This window comes from Fringilla coelebs (genome assembly GCF_963513975.1).
Source record: "Fringilla coelebs genome assembly, chromosome: 2".
NCBI lineage: Eukaryota > Metazoa > Chordata > Aves > Passeriformes > Fringillidae > Fringilla > Fringilla coelebs.
The window spans coordinates 12470047-12492561 of NC_140029.1; the positions used below are offsets into that span (position 1 = coordinate 12470047).

A 22515-nucleotide genomic window follows, 5' to 3' on the forward strand; every position below is an offset into this window, starting at 1 on the left:
AGTGTGTCCAGCACTGCCCTGGCAGCCAGGCTGCACAGAAGGCTGATCAGGATTTGAGCAGATGCACAAATCTCCAGGTGAAAGGCACCTGTCCCTCACATCACCCAGGGAGCTGCAAGTCCCTGCAGGCTGTGCCACAGCAGCATGGGCAGCCTCAGCTCCCCCAGCACACCCCAAATGCCAACTGGGGCCACCTGGAAATCCCACCCCGAACCAATACAGGCACTGGCCTGAGGCAAGAGATTCATTTCACTGCTCAATGTGACCACTTCTGAAGGAGAGCAATTGCTCTTTAAATATTCAATTCAGCAGGTGCCCATTTATGATAATGAAATTCTGAACACAGGGCAGAGCTGTGGTTATTCAGGCAGACACCTGAAGACAGATAACTTATTCCAGAAGGGTACCCCTGCCTCAGACATTCGGTGTCACAGAGTCTCCAAAAATAAATACTAGTGCCAGACAATTGATCTTAAATGCAGTAAAGACTAATGAAATGTCTTTACAAAGAGGTGTCAAAAAGAAAAGTGAAATTATGCAGAATTTAATCTCTATTAAAATCAAGTATGAGTATGAAAGCCTAAGTGAAATTATCAGAAAGTAAAAAGAGCCAAGAACAAATGATTTCCAGAGTATGGAAAAAAAACCTGCTGAAAATTACCAATTATTATTACCAATTATTGCCAATGTAATAGCTGAGTTGTGTGAAGGAGCTAGGACAATGTATTCTCTTGAGGGACAAGAAATGTTATTTTATTCTATTTATCTTCAGAAGTCCTAAAAAATGTAAGCATTTAGAGTTTGAAAGGTCAAAAGTAGACTCCCCAGGGCCTTCTTTTTCCTCATGAAGAAGACAGAGATTTGATTTACCATTTTAAATCTAAAGAGAAACTTAATTTTGAAATATCACATCAGAAGTTCATAAGAGAAGCTTGATTTCAGAAAAGTCATCTTGCTTTAATATATCATTATCATTTCACAAAAAAATGCTTTCAAATTTTTTTATAAAAGCTTTATTGTAATGAGTAGAAGCACATAAACCATGCATAAAATCCAAATGGTGGATGAATGTCATTCTGACACAAAATTTAGATAATTTGGTGAGAACAATCAGCACCTAAAACAGGCACATCCATATTGAGCTAGAACTTGTAAGAGATCTTCCTCTGTAGTGTGAAGGAAAAAAAAAATTTCTGCTAGAAATAAAATATTTGTATTTACATGGTAGTAAAAATACCATGGCAGAAGGAGACATATTGTTCAAAAATGTGTTCTTACACACTGCCAAAAAAAAAAAAAAAAATCAGTCCTAGTTTAATTGTTCTCTATGTTTTGTTTAACAGTTCAGCAACTAACAAAGTAATATTTGAGGTTTCATTTCATAAAAACTGTTTACTCTCAGGTGGCTGTTTTATTTTATAGAATGTAAGAAATTAACAAAATAATGCCTTGTGAGCGTCTGCCTCACTGGAAGTTGTCATAGGAAAGACTGAATGTCTAATCTTGCATAGTGACATTATACTGGCTTGTTTTCAAAGATGAAAATCTTGAATTCTATTTAAAATGAGATGATGCTTCATGGCAATATATAACAACCAGTCTACTGGACAGGTGGAAGAAAACAAAGGCATTCATCACAAAGAGATCTGACTGCTTAAAGGGAAAAAGGAAAGCAGCACAGCTACATGGATTTATGTCTGTCGGGCCAGAGGCAGCAGCATTTTTGGTCATGTCACAGACTTTGAATTTGAGTTATTCCTAAAATCAAATGATGAAGTGGAATCATGATCCAAGGCTTTCTAAGCTTAATGTACCTCACTGTTCCTAACTACCAGCATTTTTTTCAGTCTGTCTCTTTATTTATGATGGAGGAAAGGAGAGAGAAAGAAAGACATTATTCTTTCAAAAACTAATCCTTGTCTTTCTACTAGAAATCACTTAAGTTGACTGAAATTACAAATGTTAAAAAAGGACAGGCCCAGACTATATCCTGCTGCAATTCTACAGAGAAAAACCTAGTGAAGAGGAGCAGAGGCACTGTCATGATAGGCCATAGCATGAATTCAGAATTGATTTTCTTTACTTGCTGGACAAGAGCACAATTTTATACAAAGCTCTGTTCATGTCCCATAGCTATTTAGGGTCTGTAGGAGGAAATGTTGACAGTCTCTTTCTTAAGCCTTCTTGTAGCTAATGCTGCAGCCTCTGCCAACTTGGCATTGCAAGGCTTCTATTGGACTCTGTGTGGGATTTGTAAAGCCCAACAAATCAAGAAAAATACTTTTCTCAGAGAAACCTCTGGATTTTCTCTGAGGAGATAAGTATTATGAAATGCATGTTGCTGTAATGATTAGAATTTTCAAGCATTTTGATGGGACAAAAACCGATGGAACTACAGTAATTAAAAATCTATACTTTAAAACATATATTTTTGTTTGAAAGGACATTTTTACATCTTTTAATATCTCTGCAGTAAAAATATGTGAAGATTTGCAGTGACTTTCCAGAGGAAGTAACAGGTATTATTTCAAGATGCTAAACCATGTATTGTTTTAATTAAGTTTACAATTAACACAATTAACATTATAGCGCAATTTATAGAGTTTTAAGTCTTTCCTCTTTTTAGTAATACTGATCAAATGGACCCTTCCAACAAAGAACAGATGCAAGGTACATACTGCCACTAACAGGCAGTGTGCTGCAGACATCATTGAGCTTCAGCATGGTTAAGCATTTTGCATTTTGAATAGGCAAAAAGTTCATGAACAAGCACAAAGTGGGAAAAAATTACTGATATTTTTGCTGCAGAATTTTCTTAAATATTTCTGGACTTTCATTTCATGAAAGGGCTGTTCATACTGTATTTGACACATACTGTATTCTGAAGGTATAAAAGAACAGAGAAATGGCTTCTGCTAGATCAGAATCCTGTCAGGCCCAGTTTCCTTCCCAGAGTGGCCAGTAGGAGATGGCTAAATAACAAAAACAGCATCCCAGCATGGCGTGTGCAGCACTTTCCCTGTCTCCAGCTCTGCTATTCTACAAGGAAACTTTTGGTGCAGGTTTCATGAGATAAGAAGAAATGGCTAAATAAGTATATTAAGCCACTTAAGCATTCATTGCCACAAAGTAATTACTGTCCTCTTTAACTAACTCTTAAGATGGAATTGAACATCAATAGGTCACAAGAACAACATTGTTTATTGTAAAGTGGAAGGAAAGCAGTCTCGGAAAAAGACAGCTTTGTTTAGCCTTTGTATGCTGCGGCAGATTCATGTGAACAGGTTTTTATTTACCTGGAAGAAATCAGGGGGAGAAGCCACAGCACCAAAGGGAGGAGAACTGGTGCTGGTGGGTGTACAAAATGTGAAGTCTGTGCCTTTTCAGGCACTGCATTTTCATTCAGGTGAGCTTTTAATGTAGCACAGTACTACTGCTAATATGGTCCAGAACAAACTAAAATCAAATCACTGAGAACTGTGGCACATAGTTAGAACATTTATCCCCCCTTCTGGTAAATTCTAGAAGGTAAAGCTAATCCTATACAGTATTTTCAGCTACATAACTGTTATTTTAAAGTATTGGTCTATTGTCATGCACAGAGCAAAGCCACTTTCTGAAATCTTTACAACTTCACAAATATGTTTTCAGTTACACTATATTAAAAGTTTTGTCAGATCAAAAATTCCTATGCTGTTGATTCTCCTATTAGTGCTAACACTGGGGTTTTTTCCTCATTTTTGTTAAAATTGATGCTGCTATGAAAATGAGATCAAACCTTTAGGCACATTGGGACCTGTATTTTGGCTAGAAAATCAGCTGCTGCTTTTACTTACCCTTGTCTCTTTCTTCAGACTGAAAATCATTAGAAGCAAGAATTCACCTTGACATGTACCTCTATTTTCTTCACAACAGAGTTGTTTAAAAATTTAAAATGGCAATGATTGGTGAATTGCAACAGCAAGTGAAATCGATAATGAAAACAGCTTTATCAGCTCTCTAACTGCTCCTGTCTATGTATCTTCTGCAAACTTGTTACTCTTTCTTTAGAAAAAATCCTCTAGAAGGATTTTTTGCTTAAGGGGTGGGAGGGGACACAGCTTTTCATCCTGAACCAGGTGCCTGAATCAAGAAGTGTTTCCATTTTGATTGTGGAAGTGATTCTGGTTTTCCATTGTCTAGAGAGAGACTGAAATTACATTGGACTCATAGTTCCATTACCAAGAGTTGGGCAGTGGGAATACGTCACACTTTGAAACCTGCTTAAACAACCCTGAGGATGACAAAGAGACTCATTAAAGTTCCATACATCTTACAGCCCATTACAGTTTCTGGGCACCCAGCAGTCTTGTTCAATTGTGCATATGCATGTTTACAGAAGATGAGAGCCATAAAAAATAGGAAGGAGAGATTTAGTGTCTGCAGTAGTTTAAAATGGAAGGTATGACTCAGGGCTGTAAATTTACTTATATATATATAAGAAGATTTGACGACAGATATATAGAAATCTATGCAATATTTATGGTCAAGCATACCCCCCCCCCAAAAAAAATTATTCAATGAAATAGTAATTTCAGTGTTTTCAATCCAAGCTTTTATGCTGAATCTGCTCTCCAAAGACTGTAAATATATTATGGAAAGTTTCCTTCACCACCTTGTCTAATAACTAAAGCTAATTTAAGAATTCATGCATTCCAAAGACCTTGTAGAGTGTCAATAATGCATCAGAGACTTGCCTTAATAATATCTAACTAATGCAATAATTGCATTTACTCCTTTACTGCTTGTGTGGAAAGGAACAGATTTGATTATAAAAGCAAAAGTATACAGATTTTAGCAAACTGCTAGATTCATTCATCAAAGAATACAAAAAATACAATGTAAGCCAAGCCCTCTTGACATCTCAAATTCCTGGTTTCTAAATGCTATAATAATTAAATACAGTATTTCATACACATCCATATATACCACTGAAATTGATGTGGACAGCCAAAGAGTACTTTATCTCTCTGATATACATTTTTCCAGGTTTTACTTTAGACTGTTTTCTTCTAGCTTCACAGACTGAACACAAATTCATGACTAGAGATTTGGATTTAGTTTCATGGAAAAGAAGCCAAACTATTCCTTCCAAGAATGTCCAAAGACACAAATCAAAGTACAGTGAGTGGGGAAAATAAGGCCATTGAACTTAATGGGGTAACATTTATTGCTGCTTTAGCAGTACTGTAAAATGAGATGTCCTCACTGAGTTATTTCATTTAGCTTTGGTATCCATAATGAAAAGCAAATATTCTATTCAATTAAAGTACACAGCATTGGTTAACAGCTTTTGGGTATTTTCACCTCTTTGAATGCTATCTTATCAGAGGCTCAAAGCCACAATACCAAAGTAATCATCTATGTCAAGAATATATGATCCACATGCTATAAAATCTGTGGTGTTTGAAGAATTGCAAATTTGAAAAGAAAAAATTTAGAACCATTTGGAAAAAAATGCTGAATTTTATTTGTAATCAGAATCAACCAGTTAAAAATGAGAGTAAAGGAAGACAGTATATTAAAAGACTATTTCTTCTTTCACGGGTTAAGAAAGGCTTTAAATTTACAACAATTACTGAAACCATTTACCTATTTTCAAACTTACAAAAACAACCCTGATATGTTCATCTTCCTCTGAAAAGATCACTAAATTTTTTGGAATAGTTTCCTCTAGTCAAGCATGTGCCCCAATTCCTAGAGCACATTCCCAAGACGTGCCAGCCTCCCTAAGGTGCATCCATGCTGCCAGTTAAGCCGTGGGGCCTGAAACAGTGTGCACATGCTTTTATAATTGGAAAGAGTAATTTGATGTTCCTTCTTTAATTTCATTTCCAAAAAGGATCCAACTCTCAATATTCTTTGAAATGAAAGGTCTGCTGTGGCTGAAAAAAATCCCATAAATGTCTGCTTTAGTAAGACAGAAGCAAACGAAAGTCCAAACATTTAGTGAAATGAGTCATCATTATCTACATCAAAAATCAGATGAAAGAGTGAGAAAATTGTTTATACTTTCATTTTACAATTTCTACAGACATTAGGATATGTTAATTTAAGCAATTTTAGCTTGTGTGAGTTTATTTGGGTAAAAGGACAATACCAGAACCTCCTATTTAATAACACTCTGCTGAGCAGACAGAACCTGTTGGTAGGACTGAGAGAGAGAAGTTTTTCACAGGAAATAGCAGGGTCCTGATTCTCCTCCATGTCCAGGAAACTTGGAATGCCATGTAATTAAATGTCAGTTACAAAGACAGAGAACTGAGATCAGTTATTTTTGTTTGACCATGAACATTTCAATTGCTTACAGGTCAGTATATCATTTGGGACAACTCATCCAGAGAAAAGAAGTGATTGACTATAATCACTTTAATAATGCCACAAAACTGCAACTCACAGACATAGGAGACTTTCTAATGAAAAAAACCACAGAAGCTAGAAGCTGCAGAGGCCTCAGTGACTTACAAGCCTTGACATAGGATATTTAGGACATCTGCAATGAAATCATGCTCAGACAAGCCTCTACAACTAAAACATAGACAAATTTGCCTTTTTATTTTCACACACCCTGTAGTGCAGCTGTGTGAACTTCCACACCCCATGCTCCGAGCTGGAAGATCCTCCTCTCAGCCCAAGAAGCTGACACTGAAACCAAAACACTGAAAGTTCTGAATGCATTTCTAGGGTCCACAGATCTTGGAAAGCCCTGACATGCATGTCCTCTTGGCATTTTAGCCTTACAGCTGACTCCCTGCTCTATCCTTCCTCTCTCATCTTTCTTCAGCTTTGGCAAAAAATACAATCATTATTTTCATTAACCATTTTCCCTTTCAGAGCTATCACACTTAGTCCAAATAGTCAAGCAAAGCAGAAAAGGTAGAGTGAAACTACTGCTGCACAATTAATTTAAAATTTACAGATTTTTTTCCTTATAAAATAGTACAGATTTTGTAAGATAAATAGATTGCATACATATTGCTTTCTATAGCTTTGGAGTACAATATATTAAAACTGCAATATTAAGCACCTGTTTTGTTCACTTCTATTTTCCAAGTGAACATACTAATACTATATACAAATATAATGCAATTAATATTCAAAGCCACTATAAAGTTTGCCTTGAAAGTAACACATTTCAATTTCTAGTAATACAAATCTGCAATACCAATTTCTTCCAGAATATAAATACATCATTCATATTCACATATACAACCTTTAATAATATTGGTTTCCTTTTATTAAGCCAATTTTCCTGGCAGAAGACTTCTATATGTGACTCATAGTTAATAGGTAAAAAAGTACTAAATATTCCCCCATGTGATAGTCAGATTATAGCTAGGGTGAAATTAACATATATTAATGTCAGAAAAAAATGTAACAAATTACCAACCCAAAATTTTATTTTCGTACAATGCTGAATCACTTTTTTTGCTGGTTATTATCTATACCCTGTACAAGATATTCTACCCCTACATTAGATTGCACTTCAAAAGAGGGAGAAAAGACATATGTAATTTTATCATGAAGAACAATGCACAGATTTGAAAGATGTTATACAGACACAATTATGAAAATGCTTTCTGTTTTTAAGTCGAAAAATTCTATTAAAAAGCTATCATACCATGCAGAACGGTATTATGAAATAAATGAAAAAAAGTCTAGTGCCATCTCAAGGTTAGCTACCCAAGTATTTAATATTATTTCTAGAAAAAAACCTAAAAAGTTATTTTATCTGGCCTGAAAATGCACTAATTTTAATCTTTACAATCAGATATTATTTTAATGCTTTTTGAAGTGTCATTACTGTCTGACATCTCTTTTGCACAAATACTTTACTTCCTTGTGAAAGACAGTTATCTTACATATCTTTTGAATTAGTAGCTTCTTTATTCTCCTTCTCTTTTCTTCTTTTCATTTTGTCCAAGACCTAGCTAGACATGCAACTTTTGGGTGGCCTGATTTTTTTTTGTTAATATTTTACTATATGAAAAGAGTAGTTTCTCTGAGTTTGTATAATATAACTTAAAAGCTCTTAACTCATGTCATGCAATACTTTCTGACAAAAAGAATTCTGAAGAGTTAAGTGTCTACATTAAGCATTCATGACCACACACTATATTTTCATTACTCTGCTCAGTACTCACAAAAGCTGACTTAGAAGCAGGAACTGTGCAGAAGGACAAATTTTTGTACTTATCTTTCAAGTGCACGCCTATCTTGGATAGTTTTAAAAGTCAATTGCTAGAAAGGCTATTCCTGCCTTTAAACTCAACCACCTTATGGGCTAACAGCAACTAGCATGCAACCTAGTGATCCTGTTGCATTCCAGTCAGTAGAATTGTTATTAGTGACTCAAAGTGGAAATGGATTGAATCTGGAATAAACATGCTGCAGAAACAGATTTTACATGCACTACTGAAACGTATGGAATGTTTTAGCCTCATACAATCACTGATGGAGAAGTTTACAGAATGGTACAATCCAGTATTTGCACTCCAATGTTTGTTAAAATGTTGTGGAGAAGTAAAAAGCCAAACACTTTGTTTGTTTGTTTAATGCAGGTAAAAAACCCAAAATTCCTCCATCATCTTCCCCTTTTGTGAGCATTGTACTCTGTTCTATAACTAATAAAACCAATATTTCTTTGAAGATTTAAATCAAGACATTCACCATTTCAGTTTTTATACGTGTAGGAAAAATTAAGAGTTTGCTGCTCTATTTCTTTCCATTTGAAGATGCATAAAGCAGTTGCCTTAGAAAATGAACCCTGTTAAATTTATAGCAAGTGTGTTCTCATTTAGTCTAATCTCTGCTGGCTCAGCATAACATGCTGTCTTTACAGAGAGCCTACCAGAAAAGGAACCTTAACAATTTTTTTAACAGCTGAGGAAGAAAAGTAAAATCCTTGCTTTAAATGTGAGTATATTTTATAGAAATATATTGGTGTAATATTTGCATAATAAAAGCATCATAAAATAAATAAAGGTATAATGCACTTTTCATTTAGTAGCTGAGCACCTGAACACAGAATTGCTTCTTTCATAGCAGATTGATGACCATGTTTACCTTTCTGTATTAAAAAGGAAGTAATTAATTTTGAGAAAATCATTAAATACCCAGATAGTGTACTGTCAATTGTCTCTTGATCTCAGATAAAATAACTGCAAGCTTACATCAGCTATAATCCTTGGAAATACCTTTCATAGTTCTACACTGCAGTGCTGGAAAATTGTCTCAATGACTTGATTAAGCTGAATCAATTCAAGATGCCAGGCTGAACTGCAAAACAAAGTCTTCTTCCAAATTCGGGACATGAAGAGTGTTCACAGCCTAAATGGTTTTAATCCCAGTGTTCTGAACCCCCATCCAGAGTGGTGGATCCAGGTCTTGGATTATCAGCACAGGAGGGACAGGGCCCTGGTGGAGTGAGCCCAGAGGAGGCACAAAAATGATCAGAGGGATGGAGAACCTCTGCTATGAGGAAAGGCTGAGGGAACTGGGGGTTTGGGGTGACCTCATAGCACCTTCCAGTGCCTAAAGGGGGCTACAAGGCAGCCAGAGATGCTTTTTACAGGGGCATGTTGTGACAGGACAATGGGAAATGGCTTCAAATTTAATGAGGATTGGTACAGATCAAATATTAGGAGGAAATTCTTCTCTGTCAAGGTGGTGAGACACTGGCACAGGTTGCCCCGAAAAGCCATATCCCTGTCACTGTTCAAAGCCAGGCTGGACAGAACTTTGGGCAGCCCACTCTAGTGGAAGTTGTCCCTGCCCATGGCAGGAGGGTTAGAACTAGATAATCTTTAACTAGATAATCTTAATTTCTTAATTCTTAATGCAATGACTGTGTAAAGCTTTGTATGTTAGCATTATTTTTTGCACAGTGGAATTTTTACCTTGCCCAAAAACATGTCTAAATAAGCTCATGAGGCAGCAGTGACGCTTGAAAACAATGTCACTGGTTGGATTAAAAGCAGGTATTAGTAAAAAGATCATTGTTTCATGAAGATAAAAAGCTCAGCAAATATTAAGCATGGAATTGGCTTGAACTTCAAAGTTTTCTGACTGCTGCCCATGTGTTTCAGACCATACAATTATGAACTCACATTACTACAAATCCCCTTCTGCTATAGTAAATTGCTGTGAGCATCTTGGACTCAAGCCCTAGCTAAAATTATATTTCTTTCTTTATACCCCAAGCACTCAAACCAGTTTTGAAATCTTCCCCTTATTTTCTTCATAAAAAACCTCAACTCTAAGATCTGATGGAGAAATCAGACATTATAAGGTGCAAATCTCTTATCTAAAAAAATGACAATCACAGGAAAATGTGGTTCTCAGTATGAGAACAGTCTCTGTATATTCATTTAAACACTGATGATACATTTACAGTTCTGATGATTTTCTTATAGGAATCAAAAAATATATTTAAATTATTAATGTACTTTACATTAAAATTGATAAAAAATTATATTCTAGATTCTGTCCATAATAGTAGAGGAAAAATCTGAATCTCTTTATCTGAAGAATTCATAGCTTTAAAAACAATATGAAAAGAAAGAATAAATAAATTGACTACTTTAGCTTGAAGAGAAAATGCCTTTTTTTTTTTCTGTCAGAGAACGCATAATATGAAACAAACCTTTTCATTTTTACTTATATGTTATATTGAGGGTAAAGAAGGTAAATATGCAGTTCTAGGTCTATGAGTAAGTTAAGCAAGCTTTCTTCCTCAGCAAGAAATTCACCTAAGGGGCTTTATTTTTTTAAATAATCTATAGCAACAAGAGCAAAATCCATCTTCCTGCACTATAGGATTTTGACCTTGTAAAATAAAATTTCTCAGACATACTTTCCTGCTGTTTTCGACATTTCTGTATAGAAACTGCATCTTAAAAATATGAAGAGTTTTTTGCAAACCTATGGAAGGACTGCTTGACTGCCCATGGGATCACTGAGTCACTTCTCCATTTCTGTCAATAGACGTTTTTGTAAGGAAGTTGAGTAATTGTCTCTGTTAACTAAAACATTAAAATAATTCCCTAATTTTGGAGACTATCCACACTAACCAATGCATGGACACTTTTCAATCAGTGAAATTTTTCTCCTTTTACTTTTCTATTTTTGAAATCTGTAACAATCAGACAATGTTTGATTAAAAAATACAGTATTTAATAGATTTATTATCACTATATCTTTTTTCTTTCATAAACACAATTATTTAAGCCTAGTAAAAATGCAAGATAAATGGTAGCCTAATATACATACTCTAAGTAGTGGCATAAAAATTAAATTCAATTTTCAATGAAGTATGATAAGTTTAGGAGAAAATACATATAGTTGTAGCAAACTGAACTTGAGTATGTCTTTAAGAGAAGTTTTATATCAATTTCAGATTTCTTGTCCTCATATACTTCTCCTTTCAAGGGTTAGTTAAAAATATTATTGAAAAAATGCACTAAAGGTTCAGGGTGACATCAAGAGATGTCAGAAAAGAAAATCCTTTAAATCTTCCAATTCTCTGATCTGGACCTAATGAAATATTGTCTTATTGGGGTTGTAGGATTTTCTATGTGGTTCAACAGCCATTCAATTACAGGGAAAGGAGGGCAGCACCTTCAGGCTAAAGGAGGAAAGAGAGACCCCACAGGCACATGCACACCCACATTCCCCCAAGCTCCCAAGCAAAGCAGACATGAAGAAAAGCAAACGTTGAGTTATCTTTGACATTTCTTTCCCTCATTTGCTTGTCCATTGCTGGGAACATACCCTGCATGTTTCTGTTAATTTCTCCTTAAAACAGCGTCCCGTGTCTCCAACACACAAAACTGACACATCTGAATTCTCATTTACTCAATTCAAACTTCAGTATAGAGATTGAGTTTTAAATGGTATCTCAACTTATTTTTTTAAGAGAAGCACTACAGATGTGCACTTTTAGGGTGAGGTAAGTTCTGCTATCAAGCAGATACATTTGGATATAAGTGATGCAAAAAAATTATCTCATCCTGACAATAGTTAGGAAGGTTTAATTTTGGCAATGTTTTTGGACTACACAATGAATAACTTCTAGAATAAAAATGTCTCAAAGAAGAACTTCAGGAAATCACTTGACTAGGCTATATGGATAATATTATGGGATTGTAACAAGATAGAACTAAATAATATTACAACCCCCTTTTTTAAAAAACAGAAAAGTCTATGTATGATGTTTTACACCACATTCTAGGTCCTCAGACTTGTGAATAAAGCAAAATTGAAGTAATAGTGATATGGATTGCCATATCACTATAGTGATAACAATAGCAGCAGTACAACAACCTTATTTGGTTCTTATCTTCCAAACAGGAATTAGGAAGAGGAAAGGCAAGAACAGAAGAAACAAAGCTCAACATATGGAAAATATCTTTTTACCTCAGTAAACTGTCTCTCAAAATTGTGTGACCTTTATTCAATGTTTTTATAAAGGTCTGCATGCCAATATATTGTGACTGCTTTTCTCTTGTTCGGTAGAACCATCTGCATTATTTTAGGCAGCTTTTTGCTATGTCTTTTTAATATTTGGCTACTGAAGCAGCTGAAACAGAAAAATCAAAAAACACTAGATATTTCTGTGATAGCAAACAAAAAACACAGAAGAGATGTTAATCTCATTTTATTTACCTAAATTAGATGAAATAAGCCCTTTGTGTCTGAAAAACTGAGTCACAAATCTGAGTTTCCATAGTGATCATAACTGCAGTTCAAATAATGAGATTGGCAACACTATTAAAAAGTTTAACAGTTGAGAAAAAACTATCTTATAATTTTGGTCAATACACTTTGGAAAGTAAGAAATTTCAGAAATATTTTCTAGCATAAGTAACCATACATTTTGAACTAGGGATCTTTCAGATCTATAGTACTTGCTCTGTGAAAACCCTTAGTGGCACTTATATTTCCAACCATTAATTACCACTAGTATATTTCATTTACATACAGCAGCTAGACCTTAGTGAATATGAATTATGCAAAATATTGTTCTCAAAAAAAAAAAAAAAAAAACCACCAAAAAAAACCCAAAAAAACCAAAGAATACTATTAACCTGACCTGGGTATGTCAATTCTCATTATTTATCCCAAGTTTATGGCATATATTTCTTCTCACTGATAGGCATTACACTGAAAGAGATTTTGTAAAAGGAAAAATGGAAATAGAACCTGAATACAGTGAGGCCTTCAGAAGGACACCAAGGTGTTGAAAAAACCTCAGTGTTAGAAGGGAACATCTTGTTGCTCCTAAATTTTGATACCACTTCAATGTGAGGCAAAGCTTGCATCTAACTTGATTCCTTGTAATATGATTGCAAAATTCAGTGCTGGGAACTAAATTTCTGAAGAGTGAGCTGTTCTGGGTTGCCTAAAGTGGTCTCATTATTAATATTTTAATTCCAGATCTACTTGCTTATGATAACTTTAGCTTGAAGGGAATTATGTAGCATCCAGAAACTAAGTGTACTATTTAAATCTGTAGCTATTCTAGTAGAAGCTTTCATTATTTAAATTCTGTTCCTTATTGTCTTTTAGAAGTTGTAATTTAAACTGAAATCTCTGGTTGGTTTGGGTTTTTTTTTGTTTTGTTTTGTTTGTTTTTTGAAAAAGTTGGTCTTTTCATGATGCTGGCAGAACACAAATGTGTCTTTTCACTTACATCATCTTGTTTTCTCACCTGGAGGCTTGCAGATAGCCTTACCAAGTGAAACAGATGCAGGAACAGGGAGCCATGGAATGAATTTAGGGCATTCACACCTAAGCCCTATACAAAGTTCTGCTTTGTGGCATCTTCTTCCCTTAAGGGCTGGAGTAAAAAAAAGAAACAAGCAGCTAAAAACTGAACCAGATGATTTATGAATCCAGGATGTTATGGCTGTTAATAGCCTTCAACAGAATTTTTTTTCAGCTTTGGCATTGCTGCAGGGGTCACAAATGATTTACTTGTATCATCACTCATCTTGGAAAGGCATGTTCTGAGTTTGGCTGCAAGAATGAGAGAAATGCATAGACACTGCACTCCTTGGAATATGTTGGAATATAGTTTCTACAAAGAAGGCTTGGGAAAACCTGCCATCAGTTTGAGCTATATGGGTACTAGACGTAGCAAAATCAGAGAGTAGTTCAACAAACTGAGACTGAATTTAGCAATAAAGCAAACAAATAATACAAAACATTCAAACAAACAAACCCCCCAACAGTTTCTAGGAAGTTTCCTCTCAAGCAAGTATCATGACAACATGATCCCTGAAAGAGAGGTAGTAAATACATTAGAATATGTCACAGAATCACAGAACATTCTGAGTTGGAAGGGACCCACAAGAATCATCAAGTCCTGCTCTTAAGTGAGTGGCCTGTATAGGGACTGAACCCACAAACCCAGAATTATTAGCACCATGCTCTGACCAGCTGAGCTGATCTTGGGGACAAGGAAGCCTTTATGCCACCAGAAGCAACAAAGATGCACAACAGAACCTTTAAATAATTCATTTTCTCCTGATAAAAAGAAGGGAAATTTTCCATCTACCACAAAATAAGAAAAAGAATGGGGAGAGCCACAAAGTCAAATTGGAAATGTAGAATTTAGACCTGTTTTAAAGAGGGTAATGGTTTTAAACTAAAAGAGGGCAGATACAGACTAGATATAAGGATGAAATCTTTTACAATGAAGTGTGAGAAACAATGAAACAGATTGTTCAGATAACCCAGAGAGGTAGATGGTAGGTGGCCCATCTCTGGAAATATTCTATGCTGGAGGGGCTCTGAGCAACCAGATCTAGTTGAAAATGTCCCTGCTCATTGCAGGGAGGTTGGACTAGACAACTTTTAAAGGCTCCTTCCAATCCAAAAAGTTCTGGTTTTTGTAAGAACACAGTATTAATTGCATAGCACACAGTTTTTTTTTTTTTTAAATCCTCTTGGTTATCAAAAATGAGACCCAAGAAGTGCGAAGTTTTCCTAAAGCTGAAAAGCAGATAAGTTAGGGTCTCAGACTTGCACCTACAACCAAATTTCCCAGCTGCTTACCACACTGACCTCCTCCTTTCAGCACTGTGTATGAGAAACAAAAAAATGATATATTTAATAAACAAACCAGTGTCTGGTTACTTGATTAAAGAAAAAGCCTTATATTTTACACCCTTACTTTTAGCACAAATATACATTTATAGTAACATTGGCTATTAAAGCTCTTTCTCACAAAGATATTTAATGTCAAATGAAAAGTATTGCAGAATTATCCCAAAACATTTATCTCTCTCTTTATTTTTTTAGGTCTCTGTTAAGTCTGACAGACTATGAAATATTGCAGATGGAAGGCTGTTAATGTTCTTAACACTTCACTCTAAAGAAAAGAAGCATGTTCTTATTTGAAAAGTTTGGAAAGTCTGTGAAGGTTATCTGAAAAAATCAAATGAGAAGAAAGAGAAGCAGGCAATTAATGATATCTTCCCTGTGGACTGAGAAAGCTTCACTAAAAGGAGAAATTTATCTTTCCCTTTATCATTTTGTGGAAAGATAATTTTAATACATAGAACTACAATTAATTTTCTCTGGTTGCTTTAGTACTAAACAAAAACAAAATAATAATTTTTTTACTAGGCAAACACTTATTTCTTCCATGGAACTATACACCATCTCAAAAATACTGAAACTGAACCTCTGGAGCTACAATAATGGATTACATTTTGAAAAGTACAATAATTAAAAGAATCTTGGAAACCTAACCAGACCAAAATGGCTTAAAAGAAAATAAAAACCTGGTATATTTCAGGAAGTAAAATTAGTCATCATTGGAAGATTCTACCAAGATAAGCCTAGCTTTTAGTTCAAGTCTTTCAGTGTAAATTGTGGATGGATAAATAAAAGGCAGAAAACTTAATAATGTGAATCTGTTGAACATTATTCTCTTAGCTATGAAACAGAAAGTCAGAGAGTTCAATGCACAAACTCTAATAAGCAATTTCAATACGACCCTGTTGATATCCTTCCTTCCAATTCTCAGAGCAAGCTTTTACATTTCAAAACCTGAAAATGTATCAAATTATTTACTGAGATATTATGGTGCTTCCAACTCTTCTACAATGCACATGAACTGTCTGCTAACACAGCTGAAAGCCCATGGACAGACTCTCCCCTGCAGGTAACAAAGGCAGTCCATTTTATGCTAACTAATTATATGGCAAAAATGATTGCTACATCATGAGAACAGTCTCAGGTGTCTTTCTAAAGTCAGACCTAAATAGGTGTGATTCTGAGATATTTAACTTATCTTCTGTCTAACTCTGAAACTTTGTACTTAGTAATTAATATCATTACTATTACCTGAGGAACTTCAAAGTGGCTTCTTGTTCTGATGCTCCTTCTACATTTGAACTTGTTCAGAAATACTATGATCCTAGATCAGGAAGAAAATTAGAACATGACCCAAGAACCTAAATTTTTAATCCTAAGAGAACACAGTCTGGTACTATTACAATTTGCAGTGTCCAATAGAATTGTATTTAAAATCAAAGCTATAGGAAATGTTTGTAACCACTAATTATGATTGCCCTGTAGAGGAAGTCAACATTATTCCTCTGCTTGAAATTAAAGGTGGGTCAGCTTTAATTTACAGGTTTACAACAGCAGAGAAACAGGAACTTGACATTGTTTCTCAGTGGTGTATCTGGGAGGATGGAGATATGGGATCCGATTCCTGGCCTCTTGGACCAGTTTCAAATTAAATTACTACATTTGTACAAACATATTGATGCCTGTGGAAGCAAGGGGTAAAACTGACAAACATTTGAATTGTCTACTGGGAAAATTACTGTCTTTCATGTTCTTTTCCACACCTAATGAAACTTCCCTTCTTCTCCAGTACAGGAGAGCTGCACAGAGGAAATGCAGAGCACACCTTTTTGCACAGGTGTTTAAAAGCCCTCCCAAACATTCAGACACATAAACGAGAGCTCAAGCCATATAAAGGAGTTATCTAGACTCTAGAAAAAATGAATGACAAATGTCGCATTTCTGTCCTACTGGATATTTCTAATAAGCACATTCATTTGGGACTGTTCTCAGTTGGCTTTTTGGTGTTTTATGATGCTGCTCCAACATTCACAGAGTTCACAGAATTCACAGAATCACAAGGTTGGAAAAGACCTTAAAGATCATTGAGTCCAACCCATGCCCTAATGCCTCAATTAAACCATGCTCAACTAAAACCTGCTCAGCCATTCCTGTGCAATGTATGACACAGTTGTCTAAGAGACCTCTGAATTGTGTTCAAGTGATCAGACTCTATATGTGCTATCACTAGCTTTCACAAGTACACAATACATATTCTTTAATGGACATAGCCCTAATTATTCCTGTACTGAATGGCAATAGAGTCAGTCCTGCCAGAAGGGCAGTGACCCTACAGCAGTCCAGACAGAGTCACAGGGACACCTCATCCCAGTGGGATGCTGTGTCACCATTCTGTTGTTATTCAGCTACACGAAAAAAAAGATGGAAACCCCAAGAGCTGAGTATCTTCCTTATCTCTGGTATTTATCACTGTATTCCTGCAGACCTAAGCTGCCACCTGGCCCTTCTTGCTGAATAGACTGGACCTCCCAATAACAGGCTAAAGGATGATCATGTACTCTCTGAAGGTATTGACTCTTTCTCCAATAAAAATGTAACAATTTTTTGTATGATTTTTTTTTTCCCTGTATCCTGTTGCACTACAGATGGAAATACAATGAATATTGAGAACAACCTGGTCATTTGCATTCTTTGCTTGCTTAGGACATCTGGAAAATTTATAAGGTCTTCCCATGCACTTAGGCTTAAAAGTATGAATTATGTGAAGAAATTATTTTCTTTTCCAGTCTTAATGTGGGTTTTTTTTTTTTTTTTTAATATTTAGGGGTTTTGAAGTTAATTCCCAAGTTTACAGTCTGCTGTTAAGAGAGTGCTTGGAATAGCACACGCTTTGTCTTCCACACTGTAAATCTTAACAGTGCAGAGCACTCCATGTTTCACAGACAACGTAAAAGATACATCACAGCCATTAACCTTCCCCTCAGCTGCTGATAAAGTAAAATAGGCCCATTCTTTACAGTAACAGTAATGTATCTGTTCAGATAAATATTCCTCTTGCTGCAATAAAGTGCAGCATTTTACAGCTGCATACCATCTTTGCAAACTATAACGTGGCAATTAAAATTGAGTATGAACAGAATACTAAGTGAAGACTTGAAGGCAAAAGGGGATGAAAGACCTTTCCCTAAAACTTTCCTCAGCAAAATCTGAAGTTCAACATATAAATCAACGTTTTCTTATGTGAATTTTTAGGTCTACAGCAAAGATATAATATTAAATTAATTTCTGGCAATTACTGCTTGATAGTTGTTAATTTGATATAGTTAAGCATACGTTTATATGCCTGGCACTTTTTTATTGCACACAAGTTAGCAATATCAGAAGGTTGCAACTAAAGGAATTGTGTAACTTAAAATTTAAGAAGCTATTTTATAAATTATAAGCAGAATTCTACTTAAAATATCAATAATTTAATAAAATTTATTATGATTTCCTAATAAGAGATTCAGAAGCTCCAGGCTTGTCTCATTTACTATAGCCTTGTGCACATCACTATCATTTTCTCTCATTTTCCCACATCCACAAGACAGAGTTTTGAATTTTCCAGCCAAGAAGAATATTTAGGATCTGATCAACACTGACTGGGAGGATTGGTTCATCACGTTTATGTGCAAGGGCTACTTAGTGGTCGAATACAGTGAGATCCACTTACAGAGTGCCTTGACTTTTATATGGATATTCATCCTTAACTGATTCCAGATAAGGACTTGTGATGCCATTACACCTGAGGAGATAGTCAGGATTTGCACTTTAAAGTAATATTAATACTACTGAAAAAATAAATCCATCGATGGATCTTATCATATATTCTTATAGCCACATCATTTTTTACTGGGTGGGCAGGAAAACAATACTGCACAGTCCTCCTTATCCCTATAACTCTCTATCACTTTTCTGTGAAAGAAAATAATAGCTTCAGAAAAAGAGGAGCATAGGAATACTTGCCACCTTATCAGTTTTCAAAACTATTGGAAAATAAATGTGCAAACACTGTTTTCAGATATCACTCTTAGCATCCTTTTAATCTCATGTATCAAAATCCACTTCAACCAGCCACATTTTTCAAAACAATAATTTATCATAAATTTCATGACCAACAAAGTAAAAAGACAAAGCCATTTTTCTATGACTCTCCAGCTGCTTATCCCACAGGACCACAGACTTCATGCCACCCAGAAACTCCTAGGAGCACATTTTTTGTCTAAATAATTGAACTAAGAGAAATTTATAGGATTAGAACCTCATAGTCCAACCATTTTTTTCAAGCATATAGGCATAAGATAATAGCATTAAATAGAAGCCACAAGAACAAAGAAATTAATGCAGTCAGTTTGATATATTGTTGGGTTCAAAGATCATAAAATAACTTAAGTTTCTGCATATACCCATGTGTTTCAGAAAAGTTGTGAACTAAGTGCATGCTGAACTAAGTGCAAAACATTTCTTATCCCTTTTGTGCTCTGAAAAGTGTAATCCTCAAGATAATAGAAAAAAATAACATAAAGTGGAATGAGCTATACATGTGTCACTGCCAAAGTTTTAATTTCACACTGCTGTTATGCTTCTTTCCACGCAACCAGATGAAGAGTAAGAAAGCAAAATAAAAATTCTTCTCTGCTTAATCCCCTCAACTCTTAAATATTGAAATAATCTCAACTGGAATGAAAATTATCAATATAAATTTCACCATTATTAAATTATTCAATCTATAAATGTAGGGGTAAAATAAGATGACATGTTTCCTAAAATGACACTGATTTTTAGGTTTACAGCTGCTGAACACTTAAATGTTAAAATACACTTTAGTCAAATTCCACCTTGCAGACAAATACTTTCCAATAAGAAGTAAGGCATAAGAAGGTATGATGTGCCTGAAGGTAGATTAAATCCTCATGAGCACAGTTAAAGGGACATGCAATATGATGCACATAGATATTAAACATGTGAGAGATAGAGATGAACATGGTGTCCACATGAATGGTACCCAGGCACACCATGAGATGTTTGTGTGGTGTATGATAAATAAATATGCAGGAGTAGCTCAGGCAGCCTGCACTGTTTTAAATTGCCCCTAAATCCTGCTAAGCTGATTCACAGAGGTGAGTGTGGCAGAGCACTGGGGCTGTATGCCAACCAACACAGGGTTCATGTTTATTTTTACTGTTATTTTACCTTTGTTGCAGTTATGAAGTACTGCACATAAAGCAGAATTCTAGGAGGGCATGTAGATTTTACTAAAGTGCATAAAGCTATTCTCAAGCCTTGGTGTAGATATTATTAAACTGTAGAACTTGAAATACTCAAAGTGTTTGAAGCACTTATTTACTGCTTTACTCATGATTTTACCTGATGTTTTTTCCATTGCTGAGCTTTTAGGGTGCATGAATACTTTTCTGCTTTAACCACATGTAAATGCATATCTTAAAACAACAACAACAACCACCAAAACAAACAAACAAAAAACCCAAAACCCCCACACAAACAAATAAAACCAAACCTCCAAAACCCAAACCCAAGCCAACAAACTGCATACCAACTACAAAAAATTACCACATATTTTATTTTTAAAATACATTAACAAACATGGTAGTAGCTGTAGTGTCCTTACAAACAATAGATATACATGGTCTATATATAGATATACCTCTCTTTCTGCTTTTCCTGTATCATATGTGAGGGCTCTGGGAACAGCTTCTTTTTTCTTTTTTTTTTTTTTTTTGTCCAGCTCTGAGTTTAGTTTGTCACTAATCTTGCAATTTCAGAAACAAGACAAAATACAAAGTAAAAAGTGCAGTTCTAACAGTAAATGCTAGTGGAACAACTAGGAACATATTTCAGCTTCTGTGCATCAGCTGTCACCTTTTCCTTAAACCTTCAACTAATATTACTGTTATTAAATTCCTACATTAACAGTTTTCTGTTGATCATCTCCCAGAACTGCTGTGGAGGCTGGAATGTTTAGCTCTTAACTGTTGTGAATTTTAATAATGCCAAGTATTGTAATATCTGTAATTATAAATCTCATGCATGATTTATCCTAATTTCAGCTGCGAGTGACACTTTGCTTGCAGACAGTCAGATCTGACCACTCATTGATGGTGGCTGCCCTGTTGTTTGAAGTTCATCTACCTCTACAACTCTGACCCAAAGGTAAAATTTCACTTTTTCCCTGGCACAGGCACTTGCACACCAGCCCACTGAGTCAAATAAGGGACTTGACATGGTATCAAACAAATCTTCAATTCAGTTCCATTTCTTATTTAGTTTCCAATTTAGTGTTTCTAATAAGGTCTCTTCAGTTTAATTAAAGTTAAAATTATACCTATGAATAATAAAAAATCCAGCCATAACTTCTATGCTGCTTTTCCTTCCTAATTTGCAAAATGTTATATATGTTAATCCCAGACAAAACTGCACCCCAAAGAGTTAGAGAGGATCACTCCTAATGTTCTTATGAAAGCAGACAAAGACAATGAAAAAGTTTCACAAGCTGGTAAAGTGCTTTGGGATATATTGTATTATACCATTACTGTGGAAACCCTGAACAACTGATTGGTAAAAAAGCCCAAAACTTTTACAAGGTGAAAACTGTTGCAAGCACTGAAGGGAAGAGGAGAAAGCAATTGTGAGCACTGAAATGGGAAACAAAAGAGTCATTTCTTTGATTAGTACAGCAGTTTTGATGAATGCTGCCAGCACCTGGAAGGCCTTTCTTGCTTCAAGAAAGGAAAGGATCAATACAGAAAGATCATCCAGAAAGTTGTTCAGTGGCATTGCTCTTTAGATGCTGCTACAGACTTGTGCAAGGTAAGTCTGAATAAATGCAACCCTCTCTCAGTTTAAATATTACATTCAGGTACATACCTGACTGTTGAACCACATCTGTGTTAAAGGATAGATCTAACTTAGTTCCTCAATTCCACTAATGTCTCATTTTTGGCTTGTAAAAGGGCAGGGTCTTGATGTTAAAATTGCTTCATAAAAAACCTACTTTGAGGTAGCCTGGAGAATTTCACACTTAGAAAGACGTATATTTGTATGACCAGGGAATTTTTAGTCTGGAATTTTTCATTCCATACTCTGATATGGGAAAGCCAACTCTCTACCAAGCTACTTGAACAATCTTCCAACTTCTTTGAAACTTATTATTTTAAAAATTTCTCATAGCACATTCAATGTTAGTTTGTTGAAAGTCATTTTGCTAGAGACCAAGCAAAGAGTCCATCAAGTATTACTTTAATGCTCAGAGAAATAAGTTATTTTAGACCTATGTTAAATCCATAACAAACTTTTCTGAAATAAGTGCTTAAA

The 22515-nt window shown here is 35.2% G+C and overlaps 1 protein-coding gene across 1 annotated transcript in view; it reads right to left on the reverse strand.

Annotated features, from left to right (window-relative positions):
• IL1RAPL1 (interleukin 1 receptor accessory protein like 1) overlaps positions 1–22515 on the reverse strand; it is a gene marked incomplete at its 3' end in the record, with an annotated part of 579463 nt that overhangs the window by 449665 nt on the left and 107283 nt on the right. The gene's annotated exons all lie outside the window — the stretch shown is intronic.